Raw genomic sequence first — 15,207 nt, 5'->3', positions numbered from 1 at the left:
CGTACAGAAGAGCCACAATTGGTCTTGGTTTACACATCCACCTAAAATGATTGAACTTTTCAAGAATACTTTTAAAACAAGTTGGCAATCTGTGGAATTTTGAAATAGTTTCCAATTGTAAGGATGAATAACATGTTAATCTACCACTTGGAGATGAAGAGAGGTGGTGTGACATTTCCTAAAAAAAAAAAAAGATACTTAAAAGCAAAAGAAGACTTTCCAAGAAACCAGTGTAAATAAAAAACTGTAACTTCATGAAAATATTTCACGCAATTGCTAGAGCAATGTTTCTGAGATCTAGTACATGTATGTTAACTCTTTTGTCAGAAAAGTTATTTGTAATGTTTTAATATGAAGGAAAGATGTTTTGTATGAAGGCGAGTGCTGTCTTTGCCTGGGAATGTTTGCTTTGCATGAGGTTGGATGGTGATGATATGATATATAAAGAGCATGTCAAGCCGAATATTGACGAAGGAAATGGCAATGAGGAAGTTGGAATAGGACGTGACATTACAGTTTGATTTGGCATCCTTGGAATAGGGGAACCTGGTTTGAGTCTCAGCATCCTGTGAATCTGGGCAAATCAATTAGGGTCTGAATTAGATCTTGGCGGTAACAGACAAGCAGTCACTTTTCAGGTGGAAAACCCGTCTGCTGCCTTGGCAGTCTGCCTGCCATTTTTAGATGTTGGCAGTTCCATAGGCGATAGCAAGCCTAAGTCTTGCCGACTCTGCCAAGTATTCTCATCCATGTTGACGGCCCCACAGGAAATAGTGGCTGAAGTCAGGGCCCCATCCACCTTTACCACCTCAGGGCTTACCTCCAGGCCAACTTCACATCTGAGTTGGCGGATTGGGGGAGAAATGGGGTAAAATCTTACCATTTGTCCCCATTCCACATCCGTTTTTGATTGGACACAACTGGACAACACCTTCTGTTGCTGCTGCCACTGGACCACAGAGAAAACACAACTCCCATGTCGTCGGATTGGAAGGTAGGGAACCCACATTGCCGGTATATGTTGTGTGGAAACTGCATTTGAGTTAGGGACCACTGCAGTCATATATGTGTCACAGTCATTTTTTTAAATTACTGTGCCATGCATATGTCTGGGAAACGATTGTCAGACATGGATGGGGACACACTGGTACATCACATGTATCATGCATATACACAACTGTCATTTTGGTGTCAATATTCATTGCCAAATGAATGCTGGCACCAAAATGACAGTACAATCACATTTGTCCACTGTGTTCATATGTGCACATTACAAGCGGACCTGTACCTCTCATGTTGTGCTTCCAGTTGTCTATGTGAGTCAGTACATGTATGTGTGTGTGAAATGCAATGCAATTGGCTGGTTCAGGTGGAAGGAGCTGGAGTGGGTAATGTGGTTGTATCAGTATGTGTACCACTTGCATTTAGGTGTGATGTTGTGCATGTTGTGTTGTGTGTTGTGTTACCTCATGCAACATTCAGGTGAGTGTTGTTGTGTGACAGGGGTTGTGATGTGTGTAGTTGTGACTTTGTGTGAGTGTGTGTAGATGAGTGTGTAGTTGTGTTGATTGTTATGGTTGTTTTGTGTGTGAGTGCAGGGTTAGTAGTGTGTGTATGTTGTGCCATGGGTCTACATCAATGTGTGCTTGCAGCATGTACATGTACATGTTGTTTTGTGGTGGAATGGCAATGGATGTAATTGTGTATGTGGTGTGTTGTGCAGGGGGATACATGTGGCCAAGATACAGTGTGTGTGTGTGTGTGTGTTCCATAGCCACTGCCTTTGTCCGATGTCCCATTGGGTCCAGAGATTACCTCCATCTGTCAGCAATCCGTCGGCAGTACACCGCTTGTAGGACTCTAACATCTAAATATGGTCAGTGGGAACTTGCCATTCTGACGGCTAGGAAGAACACTCTGTCATGGCAGTGTGCGGCTCAGCCTCAAAATGTTTTAATATGGCGGGTAGAAAACCGTTGAATTTACAGTGTTCTCGGGTCCTCCACAATGGCGGATTGGGGGTAAGACCACCAAGATCTAAATCAGGCCCAAAATCTCCCTGTCTCTCAAAAAATGAATGTGATGTTGTATGTGCAACTGTGGCTCATTGTTAGAAATTGGGTCTCAAGTTGGCAGAGGCATTGTACCCTGTCCAAGTAGGAACCATAATCCTACTTAGGGTAAGTCAGTTACACTTCCTAAACTAACCTGTGCCCACCCTCTGGTAGCTTGGCATACAGAAGGCAGGCTTAACCTTAAAGGCAATGTGTGATGTATTTCTGCAACACTTGAACTACAGTAACACAGGGAAAAGACCGGTAAAAATACTCCACACCAGTTTAGAAAAATAGGAAATATTTATCTGATTAGATTTAGACCGAAACGACAAAAATCCAATTACACTTTCATAGGTTATTACGGTTGAAGCATAGTATTGAAAATCACAGGGTTTATAAAGATGATGATGCTCCCTTCCAGGGAGTTACAGTAAGTTCTCTTTAGAGGAGTACTAGGAAAGCTCTGGCAATTACAGATCCAATGCTGTCTTGTGACCGGAATGGTTTGCATGGAATCTCAGCTTCCCCGGCCCCTCGAGATTGAAAGTCAATGTGGGGCAGAGACACATAACAGGGCAGCCCAGAGCTGTGGCGCGGGGTCTCGTTGGGTATGCACGAACAGAGGCTGAGCAGTCAGTCCGCTCATCTCTCTCACAGTACCTTGTTGGTGTCTGGACTGCCATGAAGATGCCCTCAGACGTGGCAGCAGGACCATTACAGCATGGCTTTGCCGAATGCTGGGAAGCACTTGACACATGCTGGGCTGGTAGATAAAGAAGTGCTACACTAGCTGGCTTGGTAAAAGAAGAAGCACTACACGCACTGGCTTGGTAAACTAAGAAGCACTCCACAAGGACTGACTCAGCAAATGATAAAGCGCTCAATTCACACCTACTTGGCAACTGAAAAAGTGCTCAGCACGCAATGACTTGGTAAACAACGAAGTGCGCAACATGCGCTGACTTGGTAAACGAAGAAGCGCTCAGCACGCGCTGGTCAGATGGAGCGTGTCATGCACACATAGCAGTCAGGCACTCGGTTCCTCATTGAGACAGACTTCTACCTGACTCACGAGTGACAGAGTACCACAGCAGTGGTGCACAGTTGAAATCTTTGATGACCCTAAGATTTCCAACAGGGGGCAAGCCAACAAGTCCTTGGAATTACTTGAGATGCCCTTTGAGATTGTAAAGCATGGGTAGTCCTTCTCACTACAGGAGGCAGCAGGTCAACACGATAGAGAAAGTTATAAAATGGCAGACCCTCCTAGCAGCTCAGCCATCAGCAGGCAATAGGCTAACACACATGGCATAAATTCTTATTTGATGCAGGTGCGATCTAATGAGAGAAATTTGGCGCTTCAGGGCTATGAGGTAGATATCGAATTATACCTTGATTAACATACGGTGCACCCTTGGGGGACCACACCCCAAATCCCCAACTGTGTGGCAATCCATACAGCTCATAATAACAAACAACAAGAGGCACTCGTTTATATCCACAATATTAAACAAATAGTACAGAATTATCTGTCACAGTCATTGAAATGTCTGAAATTGTAGAACAACATCCCATGTATCTCTGCAAACGTGTCACGAGAACGCACAAAATAAGATGCAAAATAAACTTCAGTGTAATTACAAGTTTCTTGTGCTTTAATGCCAATGTCCAAATTTAGTTCAGTTCATATTGATGAAAGTTGTCATACGTAATATTCCAATCCATTTCATGGCCACACATCAATGTCCCAAATCGTTCAAGCCATTAATCTGCGGTGCTTGCCAAACTTAATATTCCATTTAAACTCCACAACCACAGCCAACACGTGTTTCGTCCAGGGAATACCCTGTTGACTTCATCAGGGCTGCAATATCATTGGGATTAAACATATTAAGTGAATATAAATAATCAGCATATTCCAAGATAATATTAAAACCCATCACCAGTACTCCAGGGGTGAGATGGATATTTGTGAGTTTCTAGAAAGAACATGCTCAACAGGAAACGCAAACTTGATGTGACGAACCATAAATAATATCCACATATTGAATCTATGAATGGAAATTAGTACTAGAATATTGTGCAAATGTGCAAACCCAAATATGAATAATTCAAAAATTCTTCATCCATGGAAAGTAAAATTATAGCATCCAACCCAGTTCATAGAGTGAACTCACATGCAACATGCAGTCCACTGCTATGTGAGCGAGCTATTACAGAAACTAGTACTGAGGTTTCCTGTAAATAAGTCTACTGTATGCAATGGAATCTGGAGTGCTGCAAATGCAAGCCGTCTTCTAATTAGCGCCAATATGTTCTGCTTCCTTGACGCCTTTATTTAAGATTACTGTCCATCTGCCAAGTAGTGTGTGAACATTAAAGGTTCAATGGCAATGCCACTCCATGGGCCAGATGTAGGAAGGCATTAGCGCCTCGCAAACAGCGAAAAACGCCATTTGCAAGGCGCTAATGCCCTCACGCGATGCAGAAACATATATTGCGAGTCGGTACCGACTCACAAAATGTGTTTCAGACTCGCAAATAGGAAGGGGTGTTCCCTACCTATTTGCGAGTCGCACCGCGATGTAAGTTGATTTGTGACCACAAAAGCGGTCGCAAATCAACTTGCCGTTACCATCCACTTGAAGTGGATGGTAACTCATTTTTAAACAGGAAGGGGTCCCCATGGGACCCCTTCCCCTGTGTGAATGCAAAAAAGAATATTTTTCTGAGCTGGCAGTGGTCCTATGGACCACTGCCTACTCTGAAAAAAAACGAAACATAAAAGGTTTCGGTATTTTTTCTATTTGCAGCTCGTGGGCTGCAAATAGAAAAAAAAAACTGCTTTATTGCAAAGCAGTCACGGACATGGAGGTCTGCTGTCTCCAGCAGGCCACCATCCCCGTGAGTGCCTAGACTCGCTATGGGGTCGCAAACTGCGACCCACCTCATAAATATTTATGAGGTGGGTCTTTGCGACCCCATAGCGAGTTGCAGAAGGTGTCTGAGACACCTTTCTGCATACCAATTTGCGAGTTGCAACTCGCAAATTGGTTTCTACCTACATCTGGCCCCATGTTCCTATCATTAGTGTACTACTATACAAAACAACCTTAGTTGCCAGTTAATAACCTTTATAACCCAATAATACATGTGTGAAAGCAGACTCATTGGCAGTAACAAAATAAAATCACATTAGCTCAATTGATAGTAAATAAGACGCTACAAACATTTCCACATCAGGAATTAACTAATGGGAATGACAAATCAAATACCCCCGTTATGTTTACTAGCGTATCCTACCTGAGTACGGAGATATTTGTAGTAAACGTTCCATTATCTGTGATCCGGACGCAAGCATGTTCTTTCTAGAAACTCACAACTATCCATCTCACCCCTGGAGGACTGGTGACGGGTTTAAGTATTATCTTGGAATTTGCTGATTATTTATATTCACTTAATATGTTTAATCCCAATGATATTGCAGCCCTGACTAAGTCAACGGGATATTGCCCGGACGAAACACGTGTTTGCTGTGGTTTGCAGAGACTTAGACAAGGTGAAGCCGCACCACACTACCTCCAATCTAAGCTATGCAGAGAGGCTCTTAGAGAATTACAACAAAACGATCAAATCATGATTAGGGAAGCAGATAAAGGAGGCAATGTGGTGATTATGAATAAATGTGATTATTATAACGAAATTCTCAATCAATTGCATGATGTTCAATGCTATGAAAAACTTACGTACAACCCGATTCCGGGCCTGATTAATACCATTCAGAGAAAGTTGAAAAATTGGTATGAACACAAACTACTCAATAAGGATGAATATCAATATCTTCTGGTGGATCATCCCAGGTATCCATGTCTGTATACCCTGCCAAATATACATAAGGAATTACCGTTCCCACGAGGGAGACCCATTATTTCGGGAATCTCTGGACCCACCGAAAAATTATCAGAATATGTTGATGTGTTCCTTCAACCAATGGTTAACAACCTTCCCTCATACATCAAAAATACCACACAGATTCTTAGCATATTAAGTGATTTTGAATGGGATACTAATATGCTATTAGCTACTTTGGATGTTGTTTCTTTGTACACATGTATAAAACATAATTTGGGTTTGAAAGCTGTTTAATTGTTTCTCAATAGGAAATCAGTCACATTGTGGGAACATAAAGGATGATATTGGAAATGATCGATCTAATTCTCAATAATAATTTTTTTCTCTTAAAAAAAGACTGGCATAGACAAAAGCAGGGGGTGGCGATGGGCTCTAGATTTTCCCCTTCTTACGCCAACCTATTCATGGGTTGGTTTGAGGAGAGGTGGGTATGGGGCCCTGATGCCACCAAATGGCATACAGACATACTTTATTGGGGTCGTTACATCGACGATTGCATCATGATTTGGAACGACAGTGTGGAGCAACTTATCAAATTTTGTGAATTTCTTAATCTTAATAATATGAATGTTAGGTTTACGTACCAATATTGTAATAATCTCATTGATTTCCTGGATGTACAACTATTCATAGAAAACAATAAAATACACAGCAGGTTATACAGAAAATCCACTGCATGTAATTCGATCTTACATGCTGAAAGTGCTGACCCACAACATCAAATTTCCTCAATGCCTTTTGGTGAAATGATCAGGGCAAGACGTAATTGTAGTAAAAATGACGAGATTGAAACATGTATAGACGAAATATGTCAGCGCTTTGAATGTCGAGGATATCGAAGGCACATTATTAACAAAGCACAGCGTAGAATTAAATGTATCCACAGGGAAGACACACTAAAACCTAAAGAACATACTACACGGAGTGATCAGGATAAAGTAAGACTGATAACAGATTACACTGAAAACTCTAAATTGTTGCGAAAATTTGTTCACAAACATTGGCATATTCTGTTACAAGATGATATCCTGAGAGACATCATTAGTAACAAACCTGAAATTACTTATCGGAGGGATAAATCCCTTAGAAGTCTTCTTAGTCCCAGTTACCCTACAGTACATGAAAGAGAGAATTGGCTTTCTGCCCATACCATGGGCTTTCATAGGTGTGGACATTGTGGACTATGTAAATGGGCCTGTCAAAAAAGAACAGAATTTACAGACAGCATAGGTCAGACCTTTAAGATGAGATCAAATATTAATAGAAGTACTCCATTTGTGGTTTATATTGTCTCTTGCAAATGTAATCGTCTGTATGTGGGGAGCACAATTAGTCTGCTAAGAGTGAGGATTGGAGAACATGCAAGGGCACCTGTACATGAGGACTACAGATACCCACTGGTAGCACACATAGGTGGTCATTACAACCCTGGCGGACGGTGTTAAAGTGGCGGGAAGACCGCCAACAGGCCGGCGAAAAAAAAAATGGAATCACGACTGTGGTGGAAACCGCCAACAAACACAGCCACTTTAACACTCTGACCGCCAAGGCGGTACATACAAACAGTGCGGCGGCCACCGCCAACAGACAGGCGGAGGACAATGTACCGCCCACAGTATCACAACCTACCAATCTGCCACCTTTTCCGGGGTGGATTCACCGTGAACAAAAATACTGCGCAAACAGGACTTTGAAGTGAAAATGCTCACCTCTACACACCCCACGAGGAACCAGGACACCATGGAACCAGAGCTTCACATTTTCCCTGCCCTTATCTTCTTGCTCCTCTACCAGGAGCACGAACGCCGGTGGCGAAGACCACTGTGAGTACTGCACCTACAACACAGGGGAGGGGGGATGGAAAAAACAGACACACACACACGCAACACGCAATACCCCCACCCCCACCCTCACTCACGACAACGCAATACAGCATGATACATTACAGATACATCCCCCAGATACATCCCCCAATCCCACCGGAAGAATGCAAAGACAAAAGGAAATGAGTGTAACCATTGTAATATATTAAAATCCAGTACGCAAAAATATATATACACTATAAACAAATATATACACCAAGAATAGTAGTCCAGGTATTGCTCCATTGAAGTCCGTGGAACACTGGGCCCACACTGCATGGGCGAGGCCCACACTCAATACCCGAACATGACGGAGCGAACACTGCAGGGGCATCAGATAGCAATACAACAGGCACCTCAGGGGGGAGGGAAAGGGGGGCACCTCAGTCGGTTGAGTGCATGATGCCAAATCCACGAGGGGGCCCCATGCCTCCTGTCCAATCCTGGGGAGTGCAAAGCCACAGTCTCTCAAGTCTCTACAGTGGGTGGTTTGCCCACTGTTCATTCCTGGGGAGTGCAAAGCCACAGTCTCTCAAGTCTATACAGTGGGTGGTTTGCCCACTGTTCAATCCTTGGGATTGCAAAGCCACAGTCTCTCAAGTCTCTACAGTGGGTGGTTTGCCCACTGTTCAATCCTGGGGAGTGCAAAGCCACAGTCTCACAAGTGGATAACAGTCTCCACTGGTTCTGGAGGGGGCTTTGTGCCCAAAGTGCTTCATCCTGCCAAGGACTGTGTGAGTGGATGCCTTTCTCCACTGGTTCTGGAGGGGCTTTGTGCCCAGAGTGCTTCATCCTGCCAAGGACTGTGTGAGTGGATGTATCTCTCCACTGGTTCTGGAGGGGGCTTTGTGCCCAGAGTGCTTCATCCTGGCAAGGACTGAGGTAGTGGATGCCTTTCTCCACTGGCTCTGGAGGGGGCTTTGTGCCCAGGGTGCTTCATCCTGCCAAGGACTGTGTGAGTGGATGTGATACTCCACTGGTTCTGGAAGGGGCTTTGTGCCCAGAGTGCTTCATCCTGACAAGGACTGTGTGAGTGGATGTGATACTCCACTGGTTCTCGAGGGGGCTTTGTGCCCAGAGTGCTTCTTCCTGCTCATAGCGGACTCAGTAGCATCAGTGCCCTTGGCGCTCATGGGCCAGCGGTGCTAGTGGCGGTGGTGTCCTGTTCAGCGGTGCTTGTGGCGGAGGTGTCCTGTTCAGCGGTGCTTGTGGCGGTGGTGTCCTTGGCAGTGGTGCCTGTGGCGGAGGCGTCCTGTTCAGCGGTGCTTGTGGTGGAGGTGTCCTGTTCAGCGGTGCTTGTGGCGGTGGTGTCCTTGGCAGTGGTGCCTGTGGCGGAGGCGTCCTGTTCAGCGGTGCTTGTGGTGGAGGTGTCCTGTTCAGCCGTGCTGGTGGTGGCGGTGTCCTTGGCAGCGGTGCCTGTGGCGGAGGTGTCCTGTTCAGCAGTGCTTGGGGTGGCGGTGTCCTGTTCAGCGGTGCTTGTTGCGGCGGGGTCCTTGACAGCGATTCAGCTACTGGCGGTACTGACTGACCCAGCGGGCCTGGTGCTGGCGATCCTGTCTGGCCCAGCGGGGCTGGTGCTGGCGGTCCTGTCTGGGCCAGCGGGGCTGGTGCTTGTGGCCCTGTCTGGCCCAGCAGGCTGGAAAGGCAGTCCTGTCTGGCCCAGCGGGGCTGGTGATGGCAGTCCTGTCTGTGCTATGGCTCCATGCCACACTGGCTGACCTGCTGCCTGGTGCCCTCCAGAATCCGGTGACTACTGGCGCCTCTGGTCTCGGAGATGTTGTGGCTGAGGTGCTAGGTTGGGACCTGGTGAATCGGGCCCTAGGAGACTGACGGGGTGGGGGAGGTGAGGGAAAGATGTCAAGGGTGGACAGGAAACGTTTCTTGGGAACAGTGGGACGGGTAGCTGGAGGGGGTTTGGGAGTGGGTGGAGGAAGAGGTTGTGGTTGTAGTAGGTGTTCGTATGGTGACTTTTGGGTGAAGGTGCATGCGCTGGAGGCTGTTGTGAGGTGGATGGCTGTTAGGTGGGTGTGTGCCTGCGTTTGTATATCTTGGAAGGTGGCGTCACAGACACACTGGGAGAGGACACAGGGGATGTGTGAATGGTAGTGGGGCTGGTTACTACACGTGAGCGGGGTGTGGTGGTGTATGTGCTGATGATGGAAGTAGTGGCTGTAGATGTAGTGCATGCAGGTGTGAGTGAAGACGAGACTGGGAGGGAGGAGGGAGACGAGGAGGAGGGGGACACAGTGGAGGCAGTGGATGTTGATGTGTCTGCAAGTGTGTGATGCTTGCGTGAGTGCCTGTGGGATGTGTGGTGCCTATGTTTGCCTGAGCTTCCGTTGTGTGTTGAGGTGTGTGCATGCTGGTCTGATGGTGTGCTTGGGGTAGGTTGAGGTACAAGGGTGTGGGACTGGGTGGAGGAAGTTGGAGGGGGGAGGCTAGAGACAGGGACAATAGCTGCCATCAGTGCTGAGGCCAGAGTCTGAAAAGCTCGCTGAAGGGCTGCCTGACCAGAATGAATGCCCTCCAGGAATGCATTTGTTTGTTGCAACTGCCTCTCTACACCCTGGATGGCATTCAAAATGGTAGACTGCCCAACAGTGAGGGACCTGAGGAGGTCAATGGCCTCCTCACTGAGGGCAGCAGGGGTGACTGGGACAGAGGCTGAGGTGCCTGGGGCAAAGGTGATGCCCACCCTCCTGGGTGAGCGGGCATGGGGCAAAGGCTGTGGGGCTGCTGGGAGGGTGGTCCTGGTAGGGGGGTGGCAGCTGTACCTGTAGATGCGGGGGGCACAGATGTTGCTGCCACCACAAGGGAGCTCCCATCAGAGGATGAGTCCGTATCACTGGTGTCAGCTCCTGTCCCCACGTGGAGCTCCTCTCGCCCTCCGTCCCACTAGTAAATTCCGAGTCCGTAGTCTCGCCCTCCAGGGCCATGTGGGATGCAGCTCCCTCCTGCTCCGGTGCCACTGCTCCTCCGCCTGATGATGCTAATGCACACAAGAACAGGGAGACCACAAAAAGGGGACGACGACAGAAGAAAGACATGTTAAGTGCATGCATAACCGATACCGTTGGCGGACATGACAGACACAGAAGCCCCCTGCACTACACCGCACCCTTGGGGTCCCTTGTTCTATCCCTGGGACTTGGCCTACAGGGCTATGGACGACATCTGCACACATGGATGTCACAGCAGCCTGACTAGGTGTAGTTGGCACTGTACACCGGTGGGGCGGGGTGCCACAGGGTCTGCCAGAAGAAGGGGACCTAACTACCACACTCGCCCTGCCCTAGGGAAACCCAAAGCCCACCTCCACTCCACACTGAATTAGCTGAATGAGAGTGTACTCACCCCCTGGTGGCTGCTGTGATGCCCTCAAGCGCCCATCCAACTCCGGATACGCCGCCGCCAGGATCCTGAACATCAGGGAGGTCATGGTGCGACGGGCACCCTTCCCTCATTGTGAGGCCATCCCCAGCCGGGCCTCTGCCGTCTTCTTGCTCCAGAGGCGAATGTCCTCCCATCTCTTACGGCAGTGGGTGCTCTGTCTGTGATAGACTCCCAGGGTCTGGACGTCCTTGGCGATGCCACACCAGATGTCCTTCTTCTGGTGGGCGCTGACCTACATGAATTGTACAGGGGAAAAAGAGAAGTTATTACCAACTGCACCATCACAGTCATTGGCCCCCATCCCTACCCTTGCCATGTGGCACATGCAGTCACCGTCGTTTCATGCACGCCTCAATCTCCCCCGCCCATCTTTCATTCACCCCACTCCACACAGGCATAGCCCATACAGCATGCTCCCAGTGTACTTACCTGTTTGTCTGGAGGACCGTAGACTAGCGTGTACTGGGGGAGGACCCCATCCATGAGTTTCTCTAACTCCTCCGTGGTGAAGGCAGGGGCCCTTTCCCCAGACGCACGAGCCATTGTCTCTTCCAGACTGAGGTCACAGCAGCACTTGCAGTGTAGGTCCTCTCCTGTCGAAGATCAGGTATCGAGTGATTGAATAGATAGAAAATGGCGGTCACGTCTGCGGCGGTGCGTACCGTCACCGCCGGCATACATTGTCATTGGCTCCTGGGACCCATAGGGTCCAATGTTAACCAATGCAAAATTGTGCCGCGGTCTTCGACCGCCTACCGCGACGGTGTACTACGCCAGCGCAGTTACCTCACATCCCATTGTCCCACTTTACAGGTCAGGCAGCCGCCATTTCAGGGGCCCACATGGCTTAATTTTTAACTGTGTCACACATACCTAGGCCTTGCCTCAACACTCATACATACAAATTTCAGATTATGAATCGTGTTCTGTGTAAGCTGTGGGTACGTACCTCTGGGTTGGTTGACTCTGTGCTCGCTGTTGTCCTTCATAGGCACCGTCCGCTGGGACATGTCAGGAGATGACGGCATCCTCCGGTGTACAGACCGCTGGTGGACCTGTCGACAATGGAGGAAAAACATGTGATCATCACCTAACAGGCTTGATCATGCCACAATCCTGGAACTGTGTGCCCAGTTGGAGCCAGACCTGATATCAGCTATCCGCCATCCAACAAGAATCCCCCCTCTAGTGCAGGTGCTGTCAGTACTCCATTTCCTTGCAAGTGGGTCATTTCAAACAACAGTGGCCATAGCATCAGGGATGTCCCAGCCTATGTTTTCCAATGTGTTGTCCAGAGTGTTGTCTGCTCTGCTGAAACACATGCAGAGCTACATCGTTTTCCCTCAGGTGGAGGATTTGCCCACAGTGAAAGGTGATTTCTATGCCCTGGGACATATCCCCAACATCATAGGTGCCATTGATGGGACACATGTGGCTTTGGTACCCCCCACAGGAGTGAACAGGTGTACAGAAACCGGAAGAGTTATCATTCGATGAATGTGCAGATGGTGTGTTTGGCAGACCAGTACATCTCCCATGTGAATGACGAATTCCCTGGCTCAGTGCATGGCGCTTACATCCTGCGGAATAGCAGCATCCCTTATTTGATTGGTCAACTCCAGAGGCACCGTGTGTGGCTATTAGGTGAGCACCTGGAAGCAAGTCAGTGGGAATGGTTGTCTGGGTCTGAGGATATCCCTACAGGTTAGTGTGTGTCTAACAGTTGTCCCTCGCCATTTGCAGGTGACTCTGGTTACCCCAACCTGTCATGGCTACTGACCCCAGTGAGGAATCCCAGGACAAGGGCAGAGGAACGCTACACTGAGGCCATTGGGCGAACTTGGAGGATTATAGAGTGGACCTTTGGCTTCCTGAAGGCCAGGTTCAGGTGCCTCCATTTGACAGGTGGATCCCTATTCTACTCACCAAAGAAGGTGTGCCAGATCATCGTGGCCTGCTGTATGCTTCACAACTTAGCTTTGCGACGACAGGTGCCTTTTCTGCAGGAGGATGGTCCAGATGGAGATGTATTGTGGCAGCTGTGGAGCCTGTGGACAGTGAAGACGGGGAAGCAGAAGAAGAGGACATCGACAACAGGAACTCGGTGATCCTTCAATACTTCCAGTGAGACACAGGTAAGAATACAAACCTGCCTACTACATGTACTTTAACACTACTACCTCTCTACTGTCTGTTGTTTTCCCTTACAATTTCACAGATGTGGGTCCCACTGTGTGACATCTGCTTTGTTTCCTCATGGACTAGAGCTGTGGCAGTGCCTCCTGTCCACTTGCGCCGGCGGGGGTGGTGGGCAGTTCATCGTCCAGGCTAGTGTCAGGGGCCCCTTGTTGTGCCACAGTGTCCCTCCTGGTGTTGAGGACTTCCTTCAGCACCCCTTAGATGGTTCCCAGGGTGGAATTGATGGATCTGAGTTTCTTCCTGAAGCCCAAATACTGTTCCTCCTGCAGCCGCTGGGCCTCCTGAAACTTGGCCAGTACCGTTGCCATCGTCTCCTGGGAATGGTGGTATGCTCCCATGATGTTGGAGAGGGCCTTGTGGAGAGTGGGTTCCCTGGGCCTGTCCTCCCCCTGTCGCACAGCAGCCCTCCCAGTTCCCCTTTGTTCCTGGGCCTCTGTCCCCTGGACAGTGTGCCCACTGCCACTGCCCCCAGGTCCCTGTTGTTGTTGGGGTGGTGGGTTAGCCTGGGTTCCCTCTTGTGGTGGACACACTGCTGATTGACGTGTCCTGGGGACAGAGGTATGGGCCAGCTGGGTGGCACTGTGCTGGTGTTTCCAGAGGGGGGAAGCTCTGTGGTGGCCTGTGACTATGTCAGGGGAACCGACTGTGCCGAGGTCCCAGATGGGCCGGGATGGTCATCTAGATCCAGTTAGACCGAGCTGCTGTCATCACTGTGGGCCTCTTCTGTTGGTGGTGTAGACATGTGTGGGCCCTCCTGTCCGGTGACGTTGGGTAGGTGTCCTGCGGGGTATAAAAGGATGTTTATTGCATCTGTGTGTGCCATGGTGTGCAATGGGTGGCTGACCGTGTACCCCAGTGCTTGCATTCCTGTGTGAAGGTGGTTTAGGGGGGTGTATGGGCATGTGCAGTGGCCATGCTTTGGTGATGGGCGTCCATGCTTTGTTGTTGCATGCAGGGCTTGGTGTTGGGATGTGTGGTTTGTGATATTGGGATATTTGTGAGGAGTTGAAGTGATGGGGGTGAGGGCGAGGGTGGGGGTATGTGATGGCATGTAGGTAGGGTGGGGGATATAGTAGGAAAGCATTGCCTTACCAGAGTCCATTCCTCCATCTACTCCTGCGAGGCCCTCAGGATGCAGAATCGCCAAGACTTGCTCCTCCCATGTTGTTAGTTGTGGGGGAGGAGGTGGGGGTCCGCCGCCAGTCAGCTGAACCGCAAGGTGGTGTCTTGAGACAACGGAACGCACCTTCCCCCGTAGGTCGTTCCACCTCTTCCTGATGTCATCCCTATTTCTTGGGTGCTGTCCCACTGCGTTGACCCTGTCCACTAATATTCGCCATAGCTCCATCTTCCTAGCTATCCTCCATAGTGCTGCACCTGTGATCCGAATAGCTGTGGCTCTACCCCGACGATTTCCTCCACCATGACCCTGAGCTCCTCCTCAGAGAACCTGGGGTGCCTTTGCCATGCCACGGGGTGGTGTGGGTGATGTGTGGGGTGGTGTGTGTAGTGATAAGTGGGGTGAGATTTAGTGTTGTGTTGTGTGAGGTGCGTGGAAGTTATGTGGGTGATGGTATTGTGTGCCTGTGGATGCTTGGCAGTAGTTTGTAGTTCTCTCTGGCCATCTTTCGGTATTTTGGTCATAGGGGTTTGTGGGTGTGTGTTTTATATTGTAATGGGTGTGTGGGAGTGGTGTGTGTATGTGTAGCAGGTGTGTATATTTTGATTTGTCCAAAATACACAAACCTGTGTTTTGTAAGAGTGTGTGTATTTTGAGCGGAGCG

Source organism: Pleurodeles waltl, chromosome 1_2 (assembly GCF_031143425.1).
Source record: "Pleurodeles waltl isolate 20211129_DDA chromosome 1_2, aPleWal1.hap1.20221129, whole genome shotgun sequence".
NCBI classification, from domain to species: Eukaryota; Metazoa; Chordata; class Amphibia; order Caudata; family Salamandridae; genus Pleurodeles; species Pleurodeles waltl.
The sequence above is the reverse complement of the archived record's forward strand: the minus strand, read 5'-3'. Positions refer to the sequence as shown.